The sequence below is a fragment of the Ascaphus truei genome, chromosome 6 (assembly GCF_040206685.1).
Source record: "Ascaphus truei isolate aAscTru1 chromosome 6, aAscTru1.hap1, whole genome shotgun sequence".
Taxonomy (NCBI): Eukaryota; Metazoa; Chordata; class Amphibia; order Anura; family Ascaphidae; genus Ascaphus; species Ascaphus truei.
Genome location: NC_134488.1, coordinates 60,061,958 through 60,078,475, shown reverse-complemented (window position 1 = coordinate 60,078,475; position 16,518 = coordinate 60,061,958). Strand labels below are relative to the sequence as shown.

General features: G+C 44.2%; 1 protein-coding gene across 1 annotated transcript in view; it reads right to left on the bottom strand.

The window, feature by feature from the left end:
• Positions 1-16,518, bottom strand: part of SIK2 (salt inducible kinase 2) — a 163,768-nt gene that overhangs the window by 78,026 nt on the left and 69,224 nt on the right. The window lies entirely within an intron of this gene.

Sequence of the window (16,518 nt, the reverse complement as noted above, 5' to 3'; positions counted from 1 at the left end):
TAAACTAATTTAAAATAAGTTAACAGGGTTAGTATAAATCGCCTCTTCTATGATAAAAGGATGTTTGGCTCACAATGTTTCCGGCTTCCTTATTCCTGGAAATCCCGGAAAAATCGGCTAACTGTACAGTCACTCCTAGGGTTCAAATGTTTATTTTTATATATATATATATATATATAATATATTATATAAATATATATATATATATATATATATATATATATTATCCAACAAGAAGCGAAGCAGATTCATTTACAGGTAGAAATAGACTAAAACAGTTACTTTAAGGGTGATTGACTCTTGCAAAGGAAGCCTATTACAATAAGTTGTGTAAAAGGAATAAACGTTTAGCCTCGCTACATAGAACGAGAGAGAGATACCCCTCGTCCCTCTCTCTAAAAGCCCTATATCAGGGTCTGCATGTGAGTAACGGCAAGTCTTGGTCTAACTTAACTCACGTAACTTTAAGTCCCCGCCTTGCGCTCTAGGATATTTGGAAGTCGCGGTCGGCGTTCAGCCTCCACTCTCCTCACCGCTGGGACATTTCTCCGCTGCCCGCTTGGCCACCAATGTGAGCCCCTAACCTTACCCCTAATACTAACGCTACCTCCTACCCTAAAAACCTAATCTCCTTACCGTAATACCCCTTACCGTAAAAACTTAAGCCAATAGGCAAATATTTTGCACAATATAATATCACTTGTGAGCACATTTGCATGTCTTAGACAGGTCTGCACCCCCGCCTTTCACCATTATCACCTAGCATACAGTGCTCCCACTGCAGCAAGGGATTCTGGGAAAGGACATGCAAAAGGTGACATGGTGTGCTCATTTGCATGTCATTTCCCAGAATCCCTTGCAGCAGGGGAAGCACTGTGAATGTGCTCACAAGTGATATTCTTTATTGGCTATATGCTAACGGTGGAGGTTTGTTGTCACCTTTTTTACCCACCATAACTTAAAATGTGTATGATAGATATATTTATATTTTAAAGAGGTGAATGTGCCTGATTGGATATTGAGCCATGAAGATTCAAGCCTGGCGAATAAACTCCATATTCACGGCGAAGCTGAATGTCTGCGAATAATTCGCACATCTCTAGATATCGAGCTGAATGACTGAAATTAGCTAAATTTGGGCGTTCTGGACGTAAACAAGTACTGTTTTTGTTTATTTGTTTATCAGCGACACTGAATTCAGGTCAGTAAGACACACAGAAAGTCACATTTAACATGTTTGCATTAATATTTGTACAAAACTTAAAAAAAACTACAGGCAAATTTCACAATAAAGCATGCAATTAGGGTGAAAAGAACCACAGGCACATAAGAAAAAAATACATTTAAAGGCTGTCTAAGTGAGGCTGAGGATTTAAGCATAAATGCAGCTTTCAACAGTACCACTAATTACAATCATTTTCAAACAGAGGGCTGTGTTGGAAGCTGGTGACCTTCAAACGTCCTCTGAGCTTTTCCTAATGAGCTGGTTGACTGATACAGGCACCGACGTCGGCTTTGAAATAATCGCAGCTAAATACCCCTGTATGTTTCGCGTTGGCAAGTCATTACTCAGACCCTGGGGTATACGCACCTGCATTCCTCTAGCAAGGAGGCAGCAGCCAGTTACATACGGGCAGCCGGGCTGCTAATGCATTGCTAAGCAATCCCACCCGCTGTGCTCATTAATACCATTGTATACTATATCAGTGTGCGTGTCTGTATTTACAGTGTCTCTATCAGTGCCCAAATGGCTTTTTCTCTTGCTTATACTGCATAGGTGCCAAGTCCCATATATGAGTTCAATCAGGGCCTGCTAAGGGGAGGGGTGGAGATAACATTATATGAATTATGGCGGGGATAGTTTCCACATAGTTTCGAGGCCCCTCAGATCTCACAACCACATTTAAAATGTAATTTATTTTAATTTGAAATTCGATGGTAAATTATTTTCATTAACTTACACAATTTAATTCTCTTTTATTTCAGTTACGTTGATCTTTTCTAATTATTATACTATGGTTATAATTTCTACAAACATATTTAAAACGGTTGCATCATTGTTTCTTTATTCACTTAACAAATGTACAAAGGATATTCCTGCTTCAGCACAGGTGGCTCAATCAGTCCCTGCTTCAGCACAGGTGGCTCAGTCGATTGAGCCACCTGTGCTGAAGCTAGGACATCCTTAAAACCTGACCTGATGGGGGGGCTTGAGCACTGGAGTTGAGAACCGCTGGCGTAAGAAATAACAAGTTTCAATGTATACTGCCAAGTTCCAACTTTCAACATTTTTGTTAAAAAAAATAAGTACGACCCATTAAACATAAGGCCGCGTGAAGCGGAGCGCGCGTGCGAGCTCCTGCTTAGCGCGATCAAACACATTGCGACAATGTGTTTGTCCCGAGTGCGCGCGCGCCCGTAATCGCTCTGCGCTCAGCTGCTTGCCGAGACAAACTCTTGCATTTGTCAGCGCTTGACCTGGTCACGTGCGCAGTTCAACCAATGAGGGCGCGGCCACCCATTACCCCCCCCCCGCACACAACTACACTGGACACTAATCGCCTTTGCTATCACGGCACTCGCTCTCAGCATGGACAAGGCCTTAGGCCGCTTGTGTGCTCACACGACACGCGATCAAACTCGTGATCGCAATGAGTCTGTCCAGCGAACGCACACGCACGTGCCCGTGAGAGCACGGCGCTAAGCTGCTCGCAGAGACAAATAAATTTGATGCTGGCGCATCACTTGAGCGGTTTGCCCAATGAGGGCGAACCAGCTCCATGACGTAATGGCCGTGCCCTCCCGACACCCTCGGTTGCACCCTGGACGAGGCCTTAGTCTGCAATGAGCTCCTGTTATGGACCTTAAACCCCATCGGTGCAGAGTGTCCGGCAACTCATTGTGCAGTGTGTCCGGCAACTCATTGTGCAGAGTGTCCGGCAACTCATTGTGCAGAGGGTCCGGCAACTCATTGTGCAGAGGGTCCGGCAACTCATTGTGCAGAGGGTCCGGCAACTCATTGTGCAGTGGGTCCGGCAACTCATTGTGCAGAGGGTCCGGCAACTCATTGTGCAGGTCGCTCTGACACTGAAGGGTTTAGAACGTGACTTTCCTCAGCTAGGACAGGTCTCACATTACAGTTCACCGGGGAGGTGATAAATGATGCCTTGTTAGCAGCCCTATGAACAGAATATTTACAAAGTGCTGTGGATGACGCAGGCCGGCTCTTGGCATCTGCCTGCAATACTTATTCTTCGTCCGGATGGGGAATTTAGCAAAGGGAGGGGTAAAAAAAAAAAACCTTTTAAGTCGCACCAGAGATTACAATTTGAAGTTGAAAAAAAGAAAAACTAACACCAGCCTTATATAGTAAAAACATTTGACCTAACTTACTATATATATATATACACACACACACTTATATATATACATAGTACAGTATTAGGCGATACGTTTTTTATTTGGACTACCAATTTATGCCATAGGACAAGCTTTCGAGAGTTATCCTCTCTTCTTCAGGTCACCAATATTGAGTTACGAAGGAATTTATGGCTAAAACAGGAGGTTTGGAAAGCAGAAAAATATATTTTGCACTATCGCAACTGGACTAACACGGCTATTTCCGTTTTATACATATACAAATTCACACACATACACACACACACACACACACAATAATATACGTGTGTGTGTATGTGTGTGTGTGTGTGTGTGTGTACCATATTTTATAATTGTATATCATATTTTATAAATGTATATGTACAGTGTACATCACACGGGTGAAGAAAGTGGCCAGACATGTCGCAAGAAGAAATAGCCATCACTGGACTAAGGTGGTACTCGAATGGATTCCAAGGGTTTTCAAAAGACCAAGACAACGACCACAAGTAAGATGGGAGAATGCAATGAGAAAATGAGAAAATGTGATGGAGAAACGTGGAGAAGCGGCTTGCAACTGCAGTACCTGGAAGATCATTGTCACCCAACAGGTAGGTAGGTGTGTCTGTGTGTGTTCGTAAACTCTCTCATACTTTTTATAGTCACCATTGACAGGGCCACCGAGAGGAGGGGACAGCCGGGGTTGGTGTCCCCAGCCCGCTGGCTGGGGCGGTCCGGCGCTGCAATTTTTCCCCGACCTCCGGCCAGGCCCTGCTGCTGGTCGAGGCCGGGCCCCGGCTCTCAGCTGCCTGCAGGACCTTTCCTCTCTCTGTCCCACGCAGCCAAGCTTCAACTGCCGACGGGGCTCTGACATCAGCGCGCCAGAAGTAATCTTGGCCCAGCTTCCGGCGCACTGACGTCAGAACCCCGGTGCGCGCCGCAGTGGAAGCTCGGCAGCATGGGACAGAGAGAGGAAAGGTCCTGCAGGCTTGACCCAAGGTAAGGCTGTATTTTTATATGTATTGGGGGGCTTGGGGGAATTGTTTTATGTATTGGGAGGCCTCTGGGTATATGTATTGGGGGGCTTGTAGGTATTTTTATATGGGTTGGGGTATTTTGTTATATGTATTTGGAAGATTTCTTTTTAATATTTATTGTTTTTTTTTTTTTTTATGAATTGGGCTCATTTTTAGATGCATTTGGGTGGGCACTGCTCCGAGCAAGAGGTAATGTCCTCCTCACTAGAGCGCCGGGGACCAGGGGGGGGGGGGGGGGGAGGTCAATTAGCTCACTATACTCCTAGGAAATACTTTCAATGTTCTCTATAGCAGTGATTCCCAACATGGGGTCCGGGAACCTCTAGGGATTCGTGAGGCGTCTCCAAGGGGTTGGGCAACAAAAAAAAGATTTCATGGCGGATCGCAGACCGCATAGTGGGCTCCTGAGTCCATGTGAAGGCTGTGCACTTAGTAAGGCCCCAAACTGCACCTTAGCTCCCCACAATGCTTTGCATTCACTGCTGCAAGGCATTGTGGGGCGTGACTTTCCCGGTACAAATCTCAGGAACCAGTCCCTGTAGCTGAAATTAACACTGTTTAGCTCTGAGGACCCCTGCTTCACCTCTATGGGAGGGGGGGGGAGGGGGGAGCCCAGAGGAGAAACTACTCTTTTAAGGCAGTAGCTGAGAGAGGTCTTTGTTACATTTCTTCAGGAGTGTAAAAAAAAGCAAGGTATTAGTGTCTTCTGTGCAGAGTTCAGGAGTTCCTGTACTCATGGTGCATCAATAGTAACCCTTAGGGTGCTCCAAGACGTAGTCACTACGCCAGCGGAGGCCAACTCCAGTCCTCAAGGGCCACCCACAGGCCAGATATTAGGGATATCGCTGCTTCAGCACAGGTGGCTCAATCAGTGACTCAGTCATTTTGACTGAGCCACCTCTGCTGAAGCAGGGATCGCCTTAATACTTGGCCTGTTGGTGGCCATTGAGGACTGAAGTTGGCCACCCCTGCACTACGTCATGGGGTCTGTCCCTCCAGGGGCCCCATGAGGTAGTGGCTGAGTCATGTCCAATGAAAAGTCTTTACATGTTAGATCCATGTGCACACAGGACACGACCTGAAGTGAAGAGAGACGTAGCGGAGGAAGACTCTTCTTCCGCTTCCGGGTTAAGGGTCACCCGCCCCACGGCCACGTGACCGCTTCCAAAAGTGGTCACCTGACCACACTGTGCCGCAGGGGTTGTGGCCCTCGGATCACTACAAAAAAGTGACATGGAACACGTCACCGATATCAGAGACCAGACAGAAGCAGCTATAATATGATGGCGAGGAAAACCACACCATAGGCACTCGAGAAAAGGCGGGGGCTGGCAGCGTCTTATCTTCTGCTTCTGGCAACATTTCACTAGCCCAGAGACGTTAACCGTTTTGATGCCAGAGGGGCCCTGCAAGGCTTTGTCCCGCCCTGGCAGCAGAAAGGGTTAAGAGGACCCGGGCGTTTTTTTTTTTTTTTACGAGGCAGCAGCAGCAGCAACACGGGAGGAGGGAGAATGATTTCTTTGGCAGGGACTTTTACTGGCCTTGTGAATGATAGACAAAACGCGGCGAGAGTTTTAATAAAGACAAGGCATTGAAGAGAGGGGGATCTGCAGCTGAAGGCTTACGGGTTTGAAAGCTGAAGTGGTTAGGCATTAAGCGCTAGAACGGTTTGACCCTGTGTGAGAACAACATCCAATGGGAAATTAAAACTTCCCCCTGCTCGTAAAAACTTTTATTCTGTTTAGAAACTTTGGAAATCCTTTCTTGAATAGGAAAGCGTGCCTCTGAGTGACTGGTGTGTGTGTATACATATATACACACACATATATACACACACACACATATATATATATATATATATATATATATAATCAAAAAATAAATAGATGATACCGTTCTGTGGCTAACGAAATGCTTTATACAGGCATACCCCGCTTTAAGGACACTCACTTTAAGTACACTCGCGAGTAAGTACATGTCGCCCAATAGGCAAACGGCAGCTCACGCATGCGTCTGTCTGCACGTCCTGAACAGCAATACCGGCTCCCTACCTGTACCGAAGCTGTGCGCAAGCGGGGAGACTATAGAGCCTGTTACAAATGTGTTATTTACATCAGTTATGCACGTATATGAAAATTGCAGTACAGTACATTCATCAATAAGTGGAAAAAAGGTAGTGCTTCACTTTAAGTACATTTTCGCTTTACATACATGCTCCGTTCCCATTGCGTACGTTAATGCGGGGTATGCCTGTGTATATATATATATATATATATATATATATATATATATATATATATATATATATATAAGAGACGCCGCCGCAATGCCATGGCGACGGGCGTCAAATGACGCCCGTCGCCATGGAGACACGTGGACGTGAGACCGGGTAAGTGAATTTACAGAGGCCTCGCGCTGAATATATCCGCCGCGCCCCCGAGTTTGCGCACCCCTGATCTAGATTGCTTTATTTTAAGCCCGCCCGGATTCTTCAAAATCCCTTGTTGAGTCTCGGCTGCACAGGTTTTGAAGAAATATATACTCCTCTTTCACCCATAACAATTCCGTTGACAGATTCGAATTCAGTTTGCAGGTTCGAATTCCAAATCCATCGGACGGATTTTAAAGTCGTGGGGGAAAAAAACTAAGTTGCCTTTTTGAGACTGATCCGCGGATGAAAGGCAATCTGCGGCGAATTAAAATTAAAGCGAACATTTCGCCCATCCTAGATGGGAGGTCTGACTAAATTATATTTGTTTACATTAGAAAAGAAGCATCAAATAGTGGATATGATAACTATATACAAATATATTTGGGGACAGAACAAGGAGCTTTCAAAAGAACTATTCAGCCCAAGGGCAGTACCAAGGATTTGGGGCATCCCTTTAGGTTGGAGGCAAGGAGATTTCACCAGCAGCACAGGAAAAGGTTCTTTACAGTAAGGAGTGTTAAAATGTGGAATTCATTACCCATGGAGACTGTGATGGCAGAAACAGTAGATATCAAGACAAATTTCCCTAGACAATTCCAATCTGGCTTTCGCCCCAAACACTCTACCGTAACTACCCTGCTAAAAGTTTGCAATGAAATCCAGTGTGGAATGGAACGGGGTCAACTCACTGATGCAGTATTCCTAGATTTTGCAAAGGCTTTTGATACTGTTGATCATGCTATCCTGCTTAACAAACACCAGAGCTCTGGAATAGGGAAGCATGCTTTAAACTGGTTTCAGTCCTACCTCTCAGGTAGATCCCAACATGTGTCCATCTCTGGCTCTAACTCTAACCCCCTGGACATCACCTGTGGCGTCCCGCAAGGCTCTGTTCTTGGGTCCCTACTCTTCTCAGTGTTCATCAATGATCTTCCCACAGCTTGTAAGGCAGCCTCAATACACATGTATGCAGATGACACAATTCTATATGCACACAGCCATAGCCTCTCTGACCTTCAACACATACTTCAGTCTGACTTTTTCAGACTCGAAAACTGGATTTCACAAAACAAACTGTTTTTAAACACTGACAAAACTGTAACAATGGTATTTGGGACCAAGACTAAACTTTTAAAGCTTCCAGCGACTGAGCTCCAGATTAGAACCAACACTAACACCACCCTAACTCCTGTTACTAGTTTTAAATACATATGGTTTGACTCCCACTTAACAGTTGGAATGCACATTGATACCCTGACATCCAAAACCTATGCCAAACAAGGGGTACTTTACAGGAACAAATCCTCCCTAAGTCTCCTGGTCAGAAAACGTATCGTACAGCAGATGCTAATGCCAATTATTGACTATGGAGACATAGTATATGGCTCAGCACCTCAAACCCACCTTAGCAAACTTGACACCCTCTACAATTCAATTTGTCGTTTTGTTCTCCAATGCAACTATAACACACATCACTGCGAAATGCTCAAAGAACTAGACTGGTCATCACTCGAGTCTAGGCGCAAAGTTCACCTTTCCTATCTTGCCTTCAAATTCTTTCTGTGCAACCTACCCAGCTACCTGAACAAGCTCCTCACCCCTACCACATGCAGCTCCTACCACCTGAGATCAGGCTCCAAAAGACTGTTCATGGTCCCAAGGCTCAACAAAGTATCCAGCCGCTCCTCCTTCTCTTACCGTGCACCCCAAAACTGGAACAACCTACCAGAGACTCTTACATCCACCACCAGATTAAGTTCTTTCAAATCTAAGGCTGTCACACATTTTAATCTGGTCTGTAACTGTTTCATACGCCCATAATATATATTATCTTTAACTGTGCATGCAATGTCTTTTATATAATATATACCCTACTCATTTATGTAACTGTATTTGTAACCATGTATTATTTGTCTTAACTCTGTGCCCAGGACATACTTGAAAACGAGAGGTAACTCTCAATGTATTACTTCCTAGTAAAATATTTTATAAATAAATCTTCAAAAAAAGGTTGGACATCTTTTGAGTTCAAGCTCACATAATAAAACTCATATAGGTTTCTGGGAGAAATGCTGCTTTAAGCATAACGCAAATAGCAAGTTCAATACCCAGTGGTGTACTTATTTATTTATAAAAATGTTTTACCCGGAAATAATATGAGTTACCTCTCGTTTTTAAGTATGTCCTGGGCACAGAGTAATGATGACAAATACATGGGTTATACATTATATACAAGACATTGCATGCACAGTAAGAGATAATATATATGTTCTAGGCGTATGTAACCATTACAGTCCAGATTAAAATGAGAGACAGCTTTAGTTTTGAAACAACTAAGCTGGTGGTGGCTGTGAGAGTCTCCGTTAGCTGGACATGTGTGGGCCCCCAAGCAAAATTTTGCCGGTCGCTTATGCGCACGCACGATCGTAGTTTGCCGATCACGCATGTGCACGAGCAGCAGACAAGTGCCGATCGCGCACATGCAGTCGGCGAGCAGATTCGCGCATGCGCAGTCGGCATGTTTACCCTAGAGAGCAGGCCCCCCAAGAGCGCAGGTCACTGGGCTTTTCCTAGGCTATAGCTACAACACTGTCAATTAATATCCCAAGTCTTGTGTAGCATATGTTCTACAAAGTATCCAATATAGTATATGTAAAATAGCACATATTCTATTGCATAAATTATGCAGTGTATTTTCTGTAGCATAACCAATATAGCATATCTTCCATTGCACATTCAATAAAGCATATGCTCTACACCAGGGGCCAACTTTTTCTCAGATGTGCCACAATCTTTTGGGCGGCCCACTGTCCCCTACATCTGGTTTAAATTAATAGCTAAACCTAAACAAAATAATGGCGAAAGTAAACAAGGATAATAAAAACATTAAAATATTACAAACAATAATGGAGATCCAGGAGAAGCATGGCAGCCAGCGAAGAGGCAGGCGTTCCAGAGAGGTTGGTAGAAGATCAGCGGCCTGCACTAGGAGCAGACGCCTGGATAGACAACCCGAGGGAAGAAGGGAAGGAGAATAGGCCCCTAGTGCCCATTGCTGGAAGAGCTGGTGTCAATACCAGCGGCTGGGACAACGGCAGCGGAGCGGGAGGCTGGCCGGAAGTTCGGGATGGCCGGATGACTGGGTGCGGGGCCATGGATGAAGGCAGCAGGAGAACTAAATCTCATGGCTTGCGTGAGGCAGATAGCCACCTGGAGAAAACCGGTGGAGATCCCGCCCGCCACAGCGTGTGACACAGAGTTCCGACATTGATTTTTCAGTCGAGTTGGCCACCCCTGCTCTACACCATTTGTGGGCAACCAACAGCACCCATCTGCTGGCCACCGAAGCAGCCCGCTCTCCCTCTCTCTCCAGTCAGAGAGAGCAGACATGTTGCTGGCGTGGATTGTAGCTTCTCCCTTCTCACTCAGTTGCTTATTGCTGAGAAATACTGTACTGTGCAGGCCTTTGGAGGGCTCAAGGGCCCTACATGCAGCCCTTTAAGTATATCATGTTGCCTACCACGGGTCTATAGCAGTGATTCCCAACAGGGAGTTTGGGTACCTCTAGGTGTTTCTGAGGTGTCTCCAAGGGGTTAGCCCAAGAAAAATATGTTATGGCGGATCCCAGGCAGAATAATGGGTTTCTGAGCTCGTGGAGGGACTATGCACTTATAAGGCCCCAAAATGCACCTTAGCATGGATGGTATAGCTATAGTGGTCAATAAAATATTTTCTAGCAGGGGGTGCACAATGTAAACAAGGTTGGAAACCACTGCTCTATAGCATAACAAATATGGCACATATGTAACACAGTGTAACTAATATAGCGAATATTCTACAGGGGGATTTAGCTCATGAGAAGCTATTCTTTGAAATAAAAATATGCTTGTCATAATAGGTCATATATGTAGTCAGTATATGTACTGTGCATATATAAATAAACCAAGGGCTGAACACCACTGTTCTGTAGGATAGCCATTGTGGCAATATAGCATTGCGTATCTCCCATGTATGTCCAGTATAGCATACTGTATCTTGTAAAGCTTGCAGCTGATTCAGTTCTCCTGGAACGTTTCCAAAGCCCTGAGCCATTCCCAGTCTACTGAGAAACATCACGTTGCATAAGCTCATCCTCCTCCATATTATACAAGACAAACCGTGAATAGAAAGAGCACACTCATCAGTGGCAAACACTGGAGGATTACAAGCGGAACGTGAGCCCCAGCCCTTTGCCACAGAGTTCACTGACTGCAAACAAAGGGCGCTACACCATGGAACTCGTATATATAATTACATGCACAATGCTAACTTTGCTTAGGCACCTATACCGAGGGTGGACAAAAATGTTAAAAACGTAGGAATCAAAGTTTTGTTTAGAGGTGGGGGAGGTCGGTTGCTGTTCCCCCCCCCCCCCCATAGCTCATCTTTGGCTCCTAAAAATAAATGATTTTCCTTCCCCACTCTTCGCAGCTCTTTATTTCAGAGTGAGTGTGTATCTGTAACACTCACTCACACACTAACACTGACGCACTCGGACACACACACACTCACTGACACAGAAAAACACACTTAGACACTACTCGCCCTACCCCTGACACTGACTTCATGAAAAGCAGTGGTGGGCACAGAGCTGGAGCTCTCCGCCTCCCTCCCCCAGACGTTGCACACCTCTGCCCCTGTTTCTCCATTACCCCCTTCTCCTTCCCCACCCCCCCCCCTCCCGACACTTCACACCAAGTGGTGCAGCTCTGAATAGCCAGTCAGTCACTGCTGCCACCCGATCCTGCTTTGATGTTGCGATAGTAAAGCAGGATTGTGTGCACTGACCGGCTGCAGCGGTGACTGACAGGTCACTCAGCACTGCAAAACACTGATGCCAGGGACAACATTATAGGCACCCAGATAATTTACAGTATATACCTGACCTAAACCGGTATTCAGCTCACTGTCTGTGCAGAGGCATGTCCAATGGGGAAAATGTCAATGTACCATTTACAATATACATATACAATGGATTGCATGCTTTTTGAGAAGTATTTTGGTTCCATTGGTGTGTGTAAAATGGAGATCCCACTGAAGTCAATGGGGATAATAGGTGTGTAAGAGGGTGATCCTCCTGGAGCTAACTGGCGCAACTAATGTTTGTAGGAGGATGATCCTTCCTAAGAGGATGATCCTGTTGAAGTCAAGAGGGTAACTGATGATTGTAGAGGGAGAGCCTCACTTCTAAAAGGATAAATCAGTTAAAGTCAGCTGGGCTACTGTTGTTGGAGGAATATCATGCGAGGATGATTCTACTGGACTTACTTGACGCAATTGTTGTTTGTTGGAGACTTTTCTTGCTTTTTAAGAGGTAGAACCCGTTTAAGTCCTTAGAAGAAACTGATACTACTGTAGGATGCCGGTCTTGTTTATCCCAATGTAGTCAATGCGGGCAACGGCTTTGTATAAGAGTATAGTGTTCAATGGGCAACTGAGAAGAGTGGAGGGTGATTCTGACATCTAAGAGTAGTATCCCATTAAAGTCGCATGTGTTAAAAGGGCTAAGGATGGCGGAGGTAACTTCAAACATGCACTGGGCTTTGGGGAGAGACCATTTTAACCTTCCGGGCAATTCATATTTCAAACACAAAACAATACTGCAAAAATAACAATGTGGATTGTTGCTTTAATAGTTTCCATCCACCTAAAAAAATCCCATGCTTATTTCAATCTCAAATTCTTCCAGTGATGATAATGGTTCTGTCAACACGTTGAACTTTGCGATTCCCATAAACACCATCACTCCTCCTGCTTCTCGATTCCAAAAATGCATCAGGAAGCTGTGAAAAGCCATGCAATTCCCTTTAAACGCGTTACAGGAAACATCGGACAAAACTAAAATATACTGGGCGGTGAAAAGGATGTTACTGAAGAATAACACTGTAAGCTATCCTTAAACGATCCAGTGAAATCATCTCTGTTTTCCAAGGTGAGAAAAGTGAATGTGCAGTGTTGGACTGAGTGGTCAAGGGCCCAATGGAGAAGACCGGTTGTAAAGGTCGGATATACTGTATGGGCGTTATGGTCCAACACATTAGAATCCATGCATACAGTATAATGTCAATGTTATTCTGCACTCATGCATACTGTACATGCTGTGGCTGAAACATGCATTCGCTTCTGTATATGTACACACTCATACATACATGCCTATGTACACACACACACACACACACACACACACACACACTTGCACCGATACATGCATGCACTCAGATACATACACTCAAATACTCCTACTGTACTTACACACATGAATGTCCTCAGATATGTACACTCATGCATTCACACACATTCATACAAATACTCTACAATTCAATATGCCGTTTTGTCCTCCAATGCAACTACAACACACATCACTGCAAAATACTCAAAGAACTAGATTGGTCACCACTTGAGTCTGGGCGCAAAGTTCATCTTTCCTGTCTTGCCTTCAAATACTTTCTGGGCAAGCTACCCGTCTAACTGAACAAGCCCCTCGTCTCTACCACATGCAGCACTTATCTGAGATCTGACTCCAAAAGACTGTTCATGGTCCCAGGGTTCAGCAAAGTATCGGTCCGCTCCTCCTTCTCTTACTTTGCACCCCAAAGCTGGAATAATCTACCGGAGCCTCTCACAGCCACCACCAGTCTAAGTCCTTTCAAAACTAAACTTTAATCTGATCTGTAACTGTTACATACGCCTATAATATTTATTATCTCTAACTGTGCATGCTATGTCTTGTATATAATGTATAACCTTGCTCACTTAATGTAACTATATATTTAGTTACACAACCATGTATCTGTCATCAAAACTCTGTGCCCAGGACAAAGAGAGGTAACTCTCAATGTATTACTTCCTGATAAAACATTCTATAAATGAATACATGTAGAGCAAACTGACCACATAGACAAGTGTTTTTCAACTAGGGTTCCTAGGTACCCTTGGGTTTCCCTGGCATTCCCAAAGGGTTCCCTGCAATTTTCAGGTCATTTAAAATTGTACCAAATACAGGGTTTGGGTTTCTTACAATGCATGTGATCTCAGACGCTCTATTAGAGAGAGTAAGCGAGGTGGGGGGGGGGGGGGGGGGGTTCCTTACAATGCACCTGATCTTAGACTCGCCATTAGAGAAGGTTCCTTACAATGCATCTGATCTCAGACGCACACTTAGAGAGGGTTGGGGTTCCTTACAATGCATCTGATCTCAGACGCACTATTAGAGTGGGTTGGGGTTCCTTACAATGCATCTGATCTCAGACGCGCTATTAGAGAGCTTTGAGGTTTCTTATCTCAGGCGCGCATTTAGAGAGGATTGGCGTTCCTCAGAATTTCACAATAAAATTATAGGGTTCCTTAACCAAAAAAAAAGTTGGAAACCACTGACAGACACAGACCTACATTACTCGACACAGAGCAGACTGATTCTCTTTGCAGCTCACACTCACACACATGAGAGATTCCCCCAGTCTCCTGAGTCTAGTCAACATTTCCTGAGTCTCTCTGTTATTTCAGGAGACTTGGCCTGGCTGGGTATTCAAGACCCATGAGGGATTCCCTCCAAGTACCCAGTGGGGAAAGTCAGAGCCTAAAGCTTCATATATAAGATATATTAGGGTACTTTGTTCTCTTGTACATCAGCTTGTAGTTTGAGGGATATCAATAGGAGGAATTAGGGAAGAGTGAAAGCAAGTATACATGTTCACCAATTTTCTTACATTCTTAGTTATGTGAACCGGAGTGTCCTCCAGAGCAGAACTGCACTACTTAGAGCTACAGTACCAGATACACACATATACATATTATGTTTAAGGGAAATAAAATAGTACACTACTAAAGTGATGGTCTAAGTGCAAAGAAAATAAAAAAAAGAAGGGATAACTATTATCCATACATACTGTACAACATACAGTGACATAAGCTGTATCTAATAGCCTATGCTAAAGTAAAGTCCCATAGAAGAATCAGGTGGTGAAATCTTATCTGTGATGAAAAGTGGTTCTGATTTGGAGGATAAAGCCAGAGGACTCAGGCTCCTCCTTTAGTACATGTTAGGAAAGAAAAAGAGAGAAAGCACACAAAAATGCCCATAGAAAAGTACAGTTTTAATTTTTTAAAAATGAACAGTGATATGCTGCACACCATTAGTCAAAAAACAAAACAGTATTACCGGTGCTGCTGGTTAAAGGGATACCTGTCACAAATATCCCAGCTTGAACTGTGAAAAGGAAAGATCCAGCGCTCCACGGATTTGCAAAAGTATCAAATTTTTTGCGCCATACACAACGACCGTTTCGACCATAGAAGGTCCTTTTCAAGTGAAAAGGCATGAAAAAGACCAACTAAGGTCAAAACGGCCGTTGTGTATGGCGCAATAAATGTGATACTTTTGCAAATCCGTGGAGCGCTGGATCTTTCCTTTTCACAGTTTAATTTAAAAAAAATACATAAAAAAAAGCATATGGTTTGACACTCACATGGTGTCCATAAATAAAAGCCTTCACACTGTTAAAGGGAAGTGTGGCTCCCACCCGGCGTGCCTATGGTATCCGGATCCTTGTGTTTGTCTGCTGCTGTATGCTCCATTGATGCACCTGCTATGCGACCACTCGCCGCAACAATTTTTAGACAGCCGGAGGGACCAGGACTTCAGCTCAGGAATTGGGCTACCAACCAGAGTTCAGGGGACATTGCCAGGATCTGCGTTTGTCCTGAGTGAGGATCTATAGCTGTGCAGGCAGTGTAGCCTGTGTGTGGCATTGTAGCAAGCGGTGTTCGTTTCTGGGAGGACACGCCGTTTCTCACGAACCTGCCAAGGACCCCAGCGCTTTACGCAGGTATGCTTAGATTCTGGTTAATATTGTGTAGTGTTATATTTGTGTCATATTGCAATAAACTGTTTGTATTTAGGGCGACCTAAGTGTGTTCTGTATTCTTGCGCTCCTTTCCTAGAGAGTTCACCTAATATACTGTAATGTCAAAACCCATTGTACTGCACTGCAAAATATGTTAATAACCCAGCAAGCTTTAGTATCCGTAATTTCTCATATATCCCAATACAAATCTTCAATGAAGTAACCGGGGTCCATGTCAAAGCTATCCGGCTCCTACAGATAGCTCAGAGTATTTCTGAGTGCAGTCGTATGTTTTCAACAGTTTTACTGTAGGTTTAGGACTCTGATTGACGAGTACCTGTATACGGTTTTATACTTTACTTTCATTCCTAGAAAATGTGTACTACAAGTGTGGTATTGCACAGTATAACTCTCAGTTAACCGCAATTTCTACTAATCTGGCACACCTCATGTCCAGCTCAGTGTGTGTGTGTGTGTGTGTGTGTGTGTGTTTATTTTTTTTCCAAACTGGAATGTGTTGATGATTTAATGCCGGGAACAATAGGTGTATAATCAGAACAATAAGCTGCTTCCTGTACCATTGCAGCAGCGTTCTCTTTATTAGGATGACGTGATTTTGTTGGGTAAGTTTCTTTGGTTTAAAAAGGTGTTTGTTTATCACCAAGCGAGCTTGTTCTATAAGCGAGAGCCATGACGAGCCTGCCAGACCTATGCGAAGAGATGTGCTACTGTACAGTACATTAGCAATGCACAAAGTGCTGCAAATATTAAAATAATAAACCCGCCAAGA